Here is a 15074-nt window from a genome sequence, read left to right as displayed (position 1 = left end):
TGTCCTTGTTGTCCATAGGCATAACATTCACTTGGCCCAGCCACTAGCCTCACGGCCCTGGTGCCTTGCTTCCCCTCTCGCTCCCTGTGGCCTCTATGGACCCCCGTCACAGCATCTTAAGTATATAGAGTTGCTGCTCAGCTAGCTGAGCCACACAGAGCTGCAAGTACTCCTGTACCTTCCACTGTCTCTGTTGGGTCTTGAGTACCTGCAGCAGGGCCTGAAGTTGCCCTGGCTGCTTGTCAGCCCCTTTTCATAGCGGCACTGACTCAGTTGTCCAGTCTGATAGGGTATATAAGCCCTCAGCAAAACATGCTTCTCCATATTGTGGCTCCAGTGTCTCTCCACACTTACTGTCTCTCAGATAGTCTTTCCAATTCCCCTTGTATCAGGGGCAGCAGTCAAACAGTCTCTGAGTCCCTCACTGAGTCCCCTTCCCTCAGGGGTGACCGAATACCCATGTTCTCCAACACTTGTAACAGGGTTGATTCACCACTGCAGCGCCTCCTGATGGCTGTCCTGGGGATTAGCTATATATGCTAGTGCGTCCCCCTCTGGTGGCATCTTCCCACTGTCACTTCTGCTCCAGGGACCCACATCGCTCCCAGAACCACAGCACCCTGCTTGTGACACAGCCCTTCAGCTGTACCACACTCCTTGTTCCCCCCTTCCTGAGGACAGTATCACAGTCTAGCCACTTCCCCAGTGGTGAGTGGGACGCAGGCCCACCCACTACTCCAGGTCATGGGCCAGGGGCCCTGTAGATGGCCGCCACTTTCTGTGTCCTTGCTGACTCCTCTGTAGATCTCCCTGGGCCAATTCCCCGCAGCCCTAGCACCCTCTTTGCCCTTGCCTCAGCCTGAGAGATCCCTGCACCCTGCCAGGAGCTGCCTTTAGTTCCTTGGGTCTCTGCCTGCAGCACTGCTATGTCCAGGGTGCATTCTGCCCTCCGCCTGCAAGGTAGCCAGTTCACCTCCCTCCTCACGCTCCAGGGGTGACTGAAATTGCACTGTACTGCAGCTCTTCTTATATGGGCCTGTCCGGCCCTGACCGGCTGCTCCTATAAGCCTTTCTGTGATTGGCTGCCTCCTATGCATCCTCCCTAGGGCACTATTAACCCCTGAGAGCCCAGTGTGGGGCAGGCGCCCCATCACATTTATTAACACAGGACAAAAAGTGGTCTCTCTCCCCTTATTTAGGTCCATCAATGGCTATTAGCCAGGATGGGTAGGAATGGTGTCCCTAGCCTCTGTTTGCCAGAAGCTGGGAAAGAACGACAGGGGATGGATCACTTGATGATTACCTGTTCTGTTCATTCCCTCTGGGACACCTGGCACTGTCCACTGTCGGAAGACAGGATACTGGGCTAGATGGACCTTTGGTCTGACCCAGTAGGGCCATTCTTATGCTCTTAAGAGTGTACACACTTTGGTACTCACTCTGTGTGTGCATGTGCATGCAGCCCTCTCCCCAGTGCCTCTGTCCATGTCATGTGCAGCTGAAAGTCTCTATGCGCGGCATTCGAGATCATGCTTCCCAGGGCACCATCCTACACAACCAGTGTCTGGGATTCTCCACCAATCCTCCTCTGAGCCCCTCCCCTCCCCTCCATCCTGGGCTCCCTCTCCACAGGGAACTGCCCTTGGTTCAGCCAGGCCCAGGGCACTTGAGAGCACGTCATTACTGCTGCTGCTCCTTCTGGTGTTCCTTTGGTGAGGAAACCCATACCAGGCCTTGCCTTGTCCCTGGGCTCCGAGATCATGGGCGTCGATCAGGGTATTACCTTCAGCCCAGCTTCAGAGACCCAGCTAGAGAGAAGAAGGGCCAGAGCTGGAGTGGGAGGGGATGAGGAGCCTGGCTGGGCTCGGGAGCCAGACCCCTGCCCCTCGTCCCCTCCTGCTGAGCCGTGAGTATCTGAGCTTGGGAGACTTGAATCTAACTCCCTGCTCTACCACAGACATCCTGTGTGACCCTGGGCTAGTCACTTAGTCTCTCCGGTCCCTGTCTGTACAATGGGGACAAAAGCACTGCCCTACCTCAGGGAATGTTGTAAGGTTATGCGCATTAGGCACTCGGATCCTGTGGTCATGGAGCTGTTTACGTACCTTAGATGGCGAGATTTCCAAAGTGTTGGGAAAGGACAATTCCCAAAGCAGTGTAGGGGTCCCCAGGGATGCACGGTGGGGAGTTAATGGGCAGAAGAGGGGTGGCTTCATAAATGTGTTTCTCTTATAAAATGTCTGCCTTTAGCTAAATAAATACTGCATTTCAAGAGGCACATTCTGCACTGGGACAAGTAGCCTATTGCTAGTGAATTTGTTATTCCTGGCCCCTAGACTCTGGTGAAAGGATAATTTGCCTCCCTCCCCAAAGAACAAGTTTGACACCCCTTCTATAGTCCCGCCTCTCCCTGCATTCCCTTCTGTGCTGGCCCCATTCTAGGCTAAAATCAGGCAGAGACTGATCCCTTAAAAGGCCAGCCTGGCCTATTGCAGTTTGGAAACAGACTATTCCTTGCTGGTTTTTCTCTTGCTGCTTGCGGAGGGTAAGGGTTGGAACCAGGAATGGATGAAAGAATCTGTCCCAGTGTAGGGGGTTTTGGATTGCCAGAGAGAAACTATTGGGGCTAGCACAAATCCTCACCTCTCCTCTGAGAGAAATAGTTTAAAGGAGATCGGGTGAAGGCAGAAGGAAAATCTTCCTTCAGACATTTTTGAAACCTTGGTGCATAATTTTAAACACATGGATAAGGGCAGATTGGCTAGGTTGTTTTCTTGTTGGATCATTTCCACTTAGGAGTTGGCCAGGGCAGAACTTTCAGTTCAGTATGCAGGATACAAATGCAGTGTTGCCAGTCCATCCAATATTGCAAATTTTACTTACAGCTCCAGCTTCTGGAGACAGGGATTATGAGGGAATCCCATCTTCCTATTTTTAAATGAGAGTTTCTAGCCCTCATGGTTGCAGAGAAGCTTGAAAATGTGACGCGAGTGCATCTTAAAGGTCAAAATCCAGAGGGCAAAGAACTCCAGTTTTTTTAATCCCCTGATTTTTAAACCAGTCTTAGGATTGTTGGGGCCCTGATTCATGATTTTTGAACATTTGGAGTTGTCCTGTGCAAATGATGGGTTTTAATACCCGAACCTAATGTACTCATGTAATGTAACCCGAAAGCTAATGTACTCAATGCTTTTTTTGCCTCTGTCTTCACGAACAAGGTCAGCTCCCAGACTGCTGCGCTGGGCATCACAAAATGGGGAAGAGATGGCCAGCCCTCAGTGGAGATAGAGGTGGTTAGGGACTATTTAGAAAAGCTGGACGTGCACAAGTCCATGGGGCCGGACGAGTTGCATCCGAGAGTGCTGAAGGAATTGGCGGCTGTGATTGCAGAGCCATTGGCCATTATCTTTGAAAACTCGTGGCGAACGGGGGAAGTCCCGGATGACTGGAAAAAGGCTAATGTAGTGCCAATCTTTAAAAAAGGGAAGAAGGAGGATCCTGGGAACTACAGGCCAGTCAGCCTCACCTCAGTCCCTGGAAAAATCATGGAGCAGGTCCTCAAAGAATCAATCCTGAAGCACTTGCATGAGAGGAAAGTGATCAGGAACAGCCAGCATGGGTTCACCAAGGGAAGGTCATGCCTGACTAATCTAATCGCCTTTTATGATGAGATTACTGGTTCTGTGGATGAAGGGAAAGCAGTGGATGTATTGTTTCTTGACTTTCGCAAAGCTTTTGACACGGTCTCCCACAGTATTCTTATCAGCAAGTTAAGGAAGTATGGGCTGGATGAATGCACTATAAGGTGGGTAGAGGGCTGGCTAGATTGTCAGGCTCAACGGGTAGTGATCAATGGCTCCATGTCTAGTTGGCAGCCGGTATCAAGTGGAGTGCCCCAAGGGTCGGTCCTGGGGCCGGTTTTGTTCAATATCTTCATAAATGATCTGGAGGATGGTGTGGATTGCACTCTCAGCAAATTTGCGGATGATACTAAACTGGGAGGAGTGGTAGATACGCTGGAGGGGAGGGATAGATACAGAAGGACCTAGACAAATTGGAGGATTGGGCCAAAAGAAATCTGATAAGGTTCAATAAGGATAAGTGGAGGGTCCTGCACTTAGGATGGAAGAATCCAATGCACCGCTACAGACTAGGGACCGAATGGCTAGGCAGCAGTTCTGCGGAAAAGGACCTAGGGGTGACAGTGGACGAGAAGCTGGATATGAGTCAGCAGTGTGCCCTTGTTGCCAAGAAGGCCAATGGCATTTTGGGATGTATAAGTAGGGGCATAGCGAGCAGATCGAGGGACGTGATCGTTCCCCTCTATTCGACATTGGTGAGGCCTCATCTGGAGTACTGTGTCCAGTTTTGGGCCCCACACTACAAGAAGGATGTGGATAAATTGGAGAGAGTCCAGCGAAGGGCAACAAAAATGATTAGGGGTCTAGAACACATGACTTATGAGGAGAGGCTGAGGGAGCTGTGTGGCAGTTCAATACAAGACAGGACACGGCTTTAGGCAAGCAAGCAGGCTGGTCTGCTGATGGGATCTCCCTGTCAGCTTTTCCACCTCTTTTATTTCTCTCCCCCCTGCGCATCACATACCCCAACCGACCGCAAAAGGCATCAACAAAGGAAATAATATGACTTTGATTAATATTCCTATTTACTAGCCTCTATCTACTACAATCTTTATTCTCAGGCCTTGAGTTTCGGCCGAGGAAGCTTCCCACGGCTGATGTCCTTATTTTGACTTCCCAGATGGTCCATGTTTTCATGGTCCATGTCCTTGGATAGAACAGAGCAATGTGTGCATTGCTCCTACACAACAGTCAGGGTGTGCCCTGACTGTTTCCAGGTGCATGAACGCTACATGAACCCTTCATCCCCCCTTTTGTTGTTATTATGCTCGGCCATCTCATGGTAGCCATCAATTTGCTTTTGTAAGTGATTCAACTCCCGGACAGACAAGGACATAACTCGGGGAGCCTACCAGGGCGGATCTCTGCAAAGCCTTAGCAAGGAGGGAATACATTGTATACAGCAGCAGCAAAATATAAGCCCAACAATTACAAACACAGCATAACCGAAAAGTTGTCGCAGCCATCCTAGAGAGGGCAGCCATCCTGTAAGCCAATTCCAAAAGCCCTCAAACCCTAGATCTTGGCGTATGTGTGCTGTAAGATTGGCCAATTCGGCCAGTCTAGTTTCTATGGAGCGACTATTGTCAGTTAAATTAAAGCAACACATGTGCTGAAACGTGGAGCAGCCTAGATGGTGTTTCAGGAGCAAAAAATCAATGGCTGCTCTGTTATCCAAAATTGCATCCCTTAATTCGTGTTGCTCTGTGTTAAGTAGGGCAATTGCCTGGGATGTTGTATTAATTGCCTTTGCCGCAAAGCATGCCAGGTTATTTAAAGTTCTGGCTGTATAAATGGCAAGCGCGGGGACCCCAACAATAGAGGCCGCTAAAGCAGTATACTCAGCACGACTAAAAAGCTCAACATCTGCAATACAATCATCTGAAAGGGGTACACTTCTTCTACTACGTTTTTGACCAGCAAAAGGCAATATAAGTGTCATTCTACTAAGACAGCAAAGGGTGCCATCACTTAAATTTGCAGGAATATAATTAAAGGTGCGTGAACCGCACGTAAAAAACCATCCTGATGGTAGGGTGATATGGCCATAATTGTATGAAACATTTACGGCGTGGGAACAATTTAAAAAGGGTTGAGAAACTTGCCGACAGCCCAAGGGCACCCTTGTACCAGTGCAGTTAACCACACGTGCACAGGTGACATTGTTGGCCCCGGCCGGGTACGGTGTGTGGAGGGATATGGCCATGTGAGACAAAGTATAATTGGCCGGGCCCCAATTAGCCATACCAGAGTATTGGGAAGAGAGATTCGCGTAAGCAGCGAGCATCGTTTCATTCCCTATTTCTTCAGGGTGATGACATGCTGGGATAAGGCATGTACCCAACAATTCTCCAGCTGCTACAGAATTAGATAAACAAAAGTGGGTAACATTTGCTATTGAAGCCAATCTTTCCCATAGGTTATATGTCATTCGGGCTCGTAACGGAGAAAGCGCTCCCGAGCCAACCCCTACAGGAAATAGCAGGCACAAAAGGCATACAATCAATACAGAATTAGCAGTAATTTGGGCAAGAATTGCCACAAACAAAGTCTCAGGAGTCTCTGGCTGTTGGTTTGCTGCCAGCCGTCATTGAGCCGCGGTGACCAATGCTTTTACTGCTCCCCATGTCACGGGCTGGCTTGGGACACTACGCCTCTTCCATTTCCGTCCCTTCGTTGTCGACCCAGGAGGCACCGCTCCCTCCTCCAGGGTCAGCTGAAACTCCGGTATGGGGTTCGATAGTCCCTGGTGCCACGCCATGCTGCTTCAGTGCCGGTCGCACACACCGGGCCGGAACCCACAATGGTCCTGCAGGGAGAGACATAGCAGCATATCCCCGACCCCAAGTGATTAGAGGTACTGGGCCCAGCCATTGCGGATCAGGCAGCTGACGGTAATAGACACGTGGTCTTTCCAGCACCTCGGATTTATGAAAATGCTGATCCGCGGGGGTCTGCTGATCTGCGTTTAGCGTTAAGTTATTTAAAGTGAACAAAAGGATATGCAATTGTTGCTGAATGTCTCCCAAGGTTCGGAGACGCAGCTCCCCTTGTTTTAATTGTTTGTCAAGCAAGGTTTTTAGTGTGCGATTTGCACGTTCAACAATGGCTTGGCCCGTGGAGTTATAAGGGATCCCGTGTGTGAGACAGACGTCCCATTGGACACAAAAGGCGGAAAGGGCTGTGGAGCAGTAGGCTGGGGCATTATCTGTTTTTATTTGGCTCGGGCGACCCATAACAGCAAAACAGGCTAGCAGATGGTGAATGACTTTAGGAGTGGCTTCCCCACGTTGTGGGGTTGCCCAGAGGAATCCCGAATAGGTATCAATGGAAACATGTAAAAATTAATAGGGGCGGAATTGTGGCACATGAGTAACATCCATTTGCCACAGCTGATTTGCTGCGGTACCTCGGGGGTTAACGGCATAAGAGAAAGTAGGAGCAGCAGCAGCACCGTGGGGGCAGAACAATGGAACGTGCATGATCAGCAGGAATGTGAAACTGCCGGGCCAAAACAGAGGCAGACTGATGAAAAAAGGCATGGCTTTCAATGGGGTCAGAAAAAAGAGAATTTACCTCACCACGTAACGCGCGATCGGCGCGCGCATTGCCTTCAGTGAGTAGCCCAGGCAGAGGGGTATGACTGCGAATATGAGCAACAAAGTACGGGAAATTACGAGTGGTGATGAGATACTGTAAAGACAAAAACAGGCGAAGGAGGTCTGATCGACCTGAGGGGTAATGAGGGCTAGGGGTAAATGATCAATTACTTGATAAACATAATGGGTGTCCACAATCAAATTAAAAGGACAATCAGCAAAAAGTTGAAAGGCCAAAACAACAGCAGCCAATTCTGAGCGCTGCGCAGAACGCTGAGGCAGCGTAAAGCGAGAATGCCAACGAGGGGGGTCACCAAATTGATAGGTGACAACACTGCGACGTGGAGAGCCATCAGTAAAAAGAGTGACGGCTGAAACAATGGGTTGAGAGTGACTAAGACGATGGACAACCGGGGGCACCTGTTGGGTAATTACCAATCGGGGATCTTTAGGGGGATTATAAGAGATCTCTCCCACATAATCACAAAGAGCAACCTGCCAGGCCAAGGAGGCGTGGCACAAAGAGTCAAATTCAGTACGGGACAAGGGGAGCACAATGGCAACTAAATCAGTGCCAGTAAGTTGCATTGCACGGTGGCGGGCTTTACGAAAAAGATCAGATAGGGCATCTAAATACGGGTAAATATTTCGAGGGGGGGGTGGATGAAAGGTACAGCCACTCTATAATAGACACGGCTGTGTCTGTACGGGGTACAAACAGAGCTGCAGTTGGCGTATGAGGGGTGGCAAGAAGAACCAATCGCAAGGTACGGACCTCTGGGAGTCTGTCCACAAACTGCTGACTCAAAGCTGCATTGATTTGTCGAATGCAGGCAGTATGCTTTTCAGTGATGGCAATAACCGCACCCGGTGCCCGGGCTCCACGCAGGAGCTCGAACAACGGCTGCAGCATTGAAGTGGGGAGACTAAAGTAGGGCCGAATCCAATTTAAATGACCCAAAACTACTTGGAATTTAACAAGGGTTAGGGGTTGAGGTAGAATTAATTCCGGACAAACCGGAGCAGCATAGGTTTGTAAAACCTTATGTCCGAGGTAGTGATAGGGATAAGAGCGTTGGATTTTTTCTGGTGCCACTAATAGGCCATTTTGGCCGAGAATCTCGGACAGAGATTCAAGTTGTTCTGCCGTAACCTGAGGACCACTAAGCAAAATGTCATCCATAGAATGGTAGACCTTTAGTGTGGGGTACCGGGCACGAAAAGGGGCAAGGGCCTGATCCACAAAGAGCTGACACAAGGTCGGACTGTTTTGCATTCCCTGGGGCAAGACTTTCCATTGATACCTATGAGAGGGTTGTTGATTATTATATCGTGGCACCGTAAACGCGAATTTTTCGCGGTCTTGTGGGCAAAGGGGAATAGTGAAAAAACAATCCTTTAAATCTAACACACAAAGCTGATCGGTTTGAGGAATTAAATTTGGGTTCGGTAAGCCAAATTGTAAGGGGCCCATGGGTTGGATGCGTTTATTTATTTCCCTTAGATCATGTAACAGTCTCCATGCACCCGATTTTTTCTTAATAACGAACACCGGGGTGTTCCAGGGACTAGTGGAGCTCTCCAAGCGCTGCGTATGCAAATGTTCCTGCACCAGCGACTGAAGCGCTTTTAGCTTCTCTAGGGGGAGGGGCCACTGGTCAATCCATACGGGCTCTAAGGATTGCCACACCAAGGGTAATGCGGAGGGCAAGGCGGGTGCGGGAGGGTTTTGGGCCATTAGATATTAATATCGAGGGTGGTGTCCAGCTTTGTAAGCAAGTCACGGCCCCAAATATTGAGGTGGACAGGGAGCACAAAAGGACGGATTGTAGCAAGGGCACGGCCTCCCGGTTTAGAAACCGTGACCCAAGACAAACTTTGGCGCCCGGGTTTGCTACCCCCAATCCCCCACAACTCCTTAGAAGGAACTGTTGGCCAACTGACCGGCCACTCCAGATCACGAATCACCGTAACGTCAGCTCCAGTGTCCACCAGCCCTGTAAAGGGAACATCATTTAAGAGAAGTGTTAACTGAGGTTTCGAGGGGCGGACCGACATTGTTAAAGCAACAAGTGGAGAGGACGTGTTGTGAGATGGCGACTGAGCCAGCGTCGATCCAAAGCCGCCTCTGCCCCGGTCTCGATCCTCCGCAGCTGGCACCTGATAGGGGACTAAAATCAATTGTGCAATTGACCGTCCACACGGGAGCGACTGTGGAAGATGAGTCCACACCTGAACCTTAATAATGCCTGTGTAGTCAGCATCAATGACCCCTGGAATGACAAAAAAGCCCTGTTTCCCTGCATGTGAGCGAGGGAGAACGAGACCTACAAAGCCGGCAGGGAGAGGTCCCGTCACCTGTGTCAGTATAGCACAGACCTGGCAGCCGAAAGTCAGTGTCCTCCTGCATGATCAAATCAAGCCCTGCACTTCCAGCAGTCGCCGCCCTGATAGAGTCTATGGATTTTAAGGCAGAGGAGCGGTTGCCTGAGTAGGAAACACCCCCATTTGGCCCTGGGTTCGGGGGGGACCCGTCGCGCGGTTTCCCGACCCGCTACGACACTGATTAGCCCAGTGATAACCTTTCCCACACTTGGGGCACTTCTTGGAGGGTCGGGCTGGTGCCTTAGATGAGCGGCACTCCCGCTGAAAATGACCCTCCTTACCACAGCGGTAACAACGCTTCCCCTCCTTCCCGGTTTTTCTCAGGGCGGCAGCCAGAACTCCAGCCTTATGGGCTTGTGTGCCGATGTTCTGGCACGCCCGCAGCATGTCTGAGAGCTCTAAAATACCAGAGGCTTGCGCTGCCTGGAGAGCACGGCGGCAATCCTCATTTGCATTTTCAACTGCCAATTTTAACAGGAGCTCGTGAGCTGCCTCAGTGTTATCCACCTGTCGGAGGATAGCCTCATGCAATCTGTTGGTAAAATCCAAAAAGGACTCTGAGGCACCCTGACGGATACTGACAAAGCTTTTGGTAGGCTTGCCTGAATCCGGGACCTTCTTGAAAGCATGCTGGGCACAGGTGGAAATAATGGGGAAGACGGCCTGAGGGAGTTGAGACTGCATCTCAATAGTAGCAAACGGGCCCTCCCCTGCCAAATGCTCATAAATGATACTGTGCTCTCTATGTACCTGAGCTTGGCGTTCTGCCATCTGCCGATACTCACTAAGCCAAATAACATACTGACTGGGTGATAACATCATGCGCAGCAGCGTTTTCCAATCCTCAGGGATTAGGGAGTACCCAGTACCTATCCCCTCAATGAGACCACGCACAAAGGTGCTAGTCAGGCCAAACTCACGAATTGCTTTCTTTACCTCTCTAACCACCGAGTATGGCAAAGTGGTCCAGGTGCCCACGGGGTTGCCCTGGTCATCATTCTGCCAGGTCACCGGGCAAACTGAGACCAGATCAGCCAGCTCCTCCGCTGTAAGATCTGAGCGAGTCTTCGCTGCATGGACCATTCGTTGCACCAGCGAAAGCCCCTGAGCAGACACGGATGACCCTCCGGGGGGCCCCACGGGGGGAGGGTGATCACACACCGGCTCCGGTGGGGAAGGCCAGGGAGGCGGTGGTAATAGAGGCCCTGGGGGCGAAGCAGGGGGAGGGATGGTTGCAGGAGCGGACGGGGGTGGCGAGATCACCAACCTCGCGAGGGAGGGTCTGTCCGAGGCGACACGCTGTATCGCGTCGCGACAGAGGTGCCAGGCATGTAAACCCTGCACGGGCGCCCGAGGCTCCTCGTGCAATGTCTGGCCCAACCGCTCCTAGTCCGCTAAGTTAAGGGTTCCAGCTTCAGGGTACCACGGGCACTGGGCACTCACCTCCTGTAGCAGGAGAGTGAGCTCTCTAGTGGGACAGTCATGCTGAGCCTTACGCAACAAATACTGTAGCTCACAGCGGTGTTGCACTTGCAAAGCAGAGAGGGAACTTCCCATACTTACCACAATGAAAAATACTCACCGGGATCCGCGAAGCGGATGAGTGACGCGTCTGAAACCCTTGCCGGGCGAGGTGAGTGCTGAGGGCCCCACGTTTGGGTGCCAGTTGTGGCGGTTCAATACAAGATAGGACACGGCTTTAGGCAAGCAAGCAGGCTGGTCTGCTGATGGGATCTTCCTGTCAGCTTTTCCACCTCTTTTATTTCTCTCCCCCCTGCGCATCACATACCCCAACCGACTGCAAAAGGCATCAACAAAGGAAATAATATGACTTTGATTAATATTCCTATTTACTAGCCTCTATCTACTACAATCTTTATTCTCAGGCCTTGAGTTTCGGCCGAGGAAGCTTCCCACGGCTGATGTCCTTATTTTGACTTCCCAGATGGTCCATGTTTTCATGGTCTATGTCCTTGGATAGAACAGAGCAATGTGTGCATTGCTCCTACACAACAGTCAGGGTGTGCCCTGACTGTTTCCAGGTGCATGAACGCTACATGAGCCCTTCAGAGCTGGGATTGTTTAGCCTGCAGAAGAGAAGAATGAGGGGGGATTTGATAGCTGCTTTCAACTACCTGAAAGGGGGTTCCAAAGAGGACGGCTCTAGACTGTTCTCAATGGTAGCAGATGACAGAACGAGGAGTAATGGTCTCAAGTTGCAGTGGGGGAGGTTTAGATTGGATATTAGGAAAAACTTTTTCACTAAGAGGGTGGTGAAACACTGGAATGCGTTACCTAGGGAGGTGGTAGAATCTCCTTCCTTAGAGGTTTTTAAGGTCAGGCTTGACAAAGCCCTGGCTGGGATGATTTAACTGGGAATTGGTCCTGCTTCGAGCAGGGGGTTGGACTAGATGACCTTCAGGGGTCCCTTCCAACCCTGATATTCTATGATTCTATGAACCTGAGCTAAAAAGTGGATTATGCTTGAGCTGGTAACTTCAGTGCATTTCCTAATGAGCAAGTGTCCTCTTCACAAACCACCGCAGCTGACACTAAGTCCCCCCCCATGTTCATGATCACAGCGGAGAGGCCGAATTCCCCTTTCAGCCTAGCTTTGGTCTCTTCATGTTTGTGCTGGGAGAACCTTGCTCTGCTCTGAAGCTAACTGGAGGACTTCAGTGTCGAGGTGCCACACGGATTCCTTTACTCCAGCACTCTAACCATGTACAATACAAATCAGTAAAGGAAACCATTATTAATTTGCTTTTCCTGTGCTGGTAGGAGCATCAGTTGGACAAGCCACACTTCCGTAACAAGAGCAGGTTGAGGGAGGAAGAGCATGTAACTGGAGCTCTGCAAATCTGTGGCTATCTGCTTTACAATCGTGGATATCTGCATCCGCAGATCTCATACACTTGGGGCAAGCTTGTCTAACAGGTGTGCTGTGCACTGGCTTAGCATGTGTGAGCATAACTCTCTCTAGTAGCAACTATAATGCCCTGCTACTTAAGTGTGGTTCATGGTTATTCTTTTCGCTCAAGTGGTTCTTGTGCAGAAGGTGTTAGGTTTGATTCCTTTGGGTGCTTAGAGGATCTATGCAAAGGGGATAGGTTCTTTTCATATCACATGATGCTTTGAAGGGAGTAAAGTACTCTTCTGAAATGGAGGTAGAAATTCTGTATCTCTCTAAAAATGGAGTTCACTAGTAAATAGTGCATGGTAACTAGTGATTTATGCTCTGTGTGGTTTGTATTTAGTTTACTAAACAGCACACGCTCTGTGAAAGTGTGTTAACCAAGATTTTAAATTGTTTACATGTTTGGTGAAGTGACTTCATCTGTTTATATACTTGTTCAGGGCCAGATTCTGATATAGGGTTGCCAGGTATCTGGTTTTCGACTGGAATGCCCGGTCGAAAGGGGATCCAGGCTGCTCTGGACCTGACCATTAAAAGTCTGGTCAGCTGCGCAGTGGGGGCCTGGGGCTAAGGCACGCTCCCTGCTTGCCCTTGCTCTGTGCGGTTCCCGGAATTGGTCACCAGGTCCCTGTAGCCCCTAGGTGCTGGGGCAGCCAAGGATTGGGAGGCTTCGTGTGCTGCCCCCGCCCCGAGAGCCAATGGGAGCTGCAGAAATGGCAGGGAACTGCGACCAATGGGAGCTGTGGGGGGCAGTGTCTGCATGCGCAAAGGCAGCGCGCACCATGCAGAGCCTTCTGGCTGCCCATGCGCCTAGAGGCTGCAGAGATCTGGTGGCTGCTTCCTCGGAGTCCTGGTAAGTGCTGCCAGGACCCTGCACCCCATCCTGCACCCCAAACCCCTCATCCCTGGCCCCATTCCAGAGCCCACACCCCTACCCGCATTCCGAACCCCTCGGGCCCAGCCCGGAGCCCTGTCCTGTATCCCAAACCCCTCATCCCTGGCCTCACCCCAGAGCCCAGACTCCCAGCCAGAGCCCTCACCCCCCCGCATCCCAACCCTCTGCCCCAGCCCAGAGCACCCTCCTGCACCCCAAACCTCTCAACCCCAGCCCACTCCAGAGCCTGCATCCCCAGCCTAGAGCCCATACCCCCTCCTACACCCCAACCCCCTGCCCCAGCCTGGTGAAAGTGACAGAGAGGGGGGGGATGGAGTGAGCGGGGACAGGACCTTGGAGAAGGGCCAGGGCATGGGCGGGGCCTTAGAGAAGGGGCGGGGCAGGTGTGTTCTGTTTTGTGTGATTAGAAAGTTGGCAACCCTACCAAAGTAATATCTTTACGGCACAAATAAGGTCCATTCGCTTCAATGGGACTCGGTGTAGGTGTGCCAGAATCTGTCCCTGAGACAGGGTGACCACCCAGCCCTTATTTTAAGATGTGTTCCCATGGTATATTTCAGTTCTGATACATTACATTTCAAACAATAAATTGAAGCTTATGATAATTGCATTGTATACTTGGGGGCAGTAGACATGTACACTTGAGAGAAAAAATACATATGCTAAGAGAATTGTGTGTCTCTAAAATGTCCCTTTAAAATGAAGGATTCTCCTCCCCCTTTTTTCTAATGTGGTTTTCCTTTAATTTTCCATCCAACAAAGGTGGCCCCCTCACCCTGAGATTCCCTGGAGCCTCCTGCAGGCTATAGGAATTCTTAAAAATACAGTCAAACAGGACAAAGTCCCTGAGTCAGCCACTCTGTGAAACAAATAAGAATCTTCCTCCAGGCAACCCAATACCGGTTTAAGATCACTGGACTGCAGTATGCCTCGCAGGACCGCAGCCCTGGGCTTTGTGGGACCAAGGTGTGGCCTGGTTCTGGCATCAGCGATGCCCTCCTTGAAAAGGCTCTCCGGAAATATCATGGGCTGTGAGATCCAGTGCTAATTAAGTGTAGAATGAAAAGGAGTACTTGTGGCACCTTAGAGACTAACCAATTTATTAGAGCATAAGCTTTCGTGAGCTACAGCTCACTTCCTCAGATGCATATCGTGGAAACTGCAGCAGACTTTATATATACACAGAGAATATGAAACAATACCTCCTCCCACCCCACTGTCCTGCTGGTAATAGCTTATCTAAAGTGATCATCAGGTGGGCCATTTCCAGCACAAATCCAGGTTTTCTCACCCTCCACCCCTCCCCCCCCACAAATTCACTCTCCTGCTGGTGATAGCTGATCCAAAGTGACAACTCTTTACACAATGTGCATGACAATCAAGTTGGGCTATTTCCTGCACAAATCCAGGTTTTCTCACATCCCCCCCACCCCCATACACACACAAACTCATCCAAACTGACCACTCTTCAAGTTTAAATCCAAGTTAAACCAGAACATCTGGGGGGGCGGGGGGGGGGTAGGAAAAAACAAGAGGAAACAGGCTACCTTGCATAATGACTTAGCCACTCCAAGTCTCTATTTAAGCCTAAATTAATAGTATCCAATTTGCAAATGAATTCCAATTCAGCAGTTTCT

At 50.5% G+C, this 15074-nt stretch overlaps 1 protein-coding gene and 1 long non-coding RNA gene across 6 annotated transcripts in view; one reads left to right on the top strand and one right to left on the bottom strand.

The window, feature by feature from the left end:
* Positions 1–15074, top strand: part of CD276 (CD276 molecule) — a 96349-nt gene that overhangs the window by 6618 nt on the left and 74657 nt on the right. The gene's annotated exons all lie outside the window — the stretch shown is intronic.
* LOC311527847 lies at positions 6891–11311 on the bottom strand. The gene is made up of 3 exons (XR_014713462.1): positions 11208–11311; positions 9185–9237; positions 6891–7284 (listed from the first exon to the last, which is right to left on the bottom strand). It is a non-coding gene; the product is annotated as an uncharacterized lncRNA (long non-coding RNA).

This window comes from Lepidochelys olivacea (genome assembly GCF_965140295.1).
Source record: "Lepidochelys olivacea isolate rLepOli2 genome assembly, chromosome: 10".
Taxonomy (NCBI): Eukaryota; Metazoa; Chordata; order Testudines; family Cheloniidae; genus Lepidochelys; species Lepidochelys olivacea.
The sequence above is the reverse complement of the archived record's forward strand: the minus strand, read 5'-3'. Positions and strand labels throughout refer to the sequence as shown.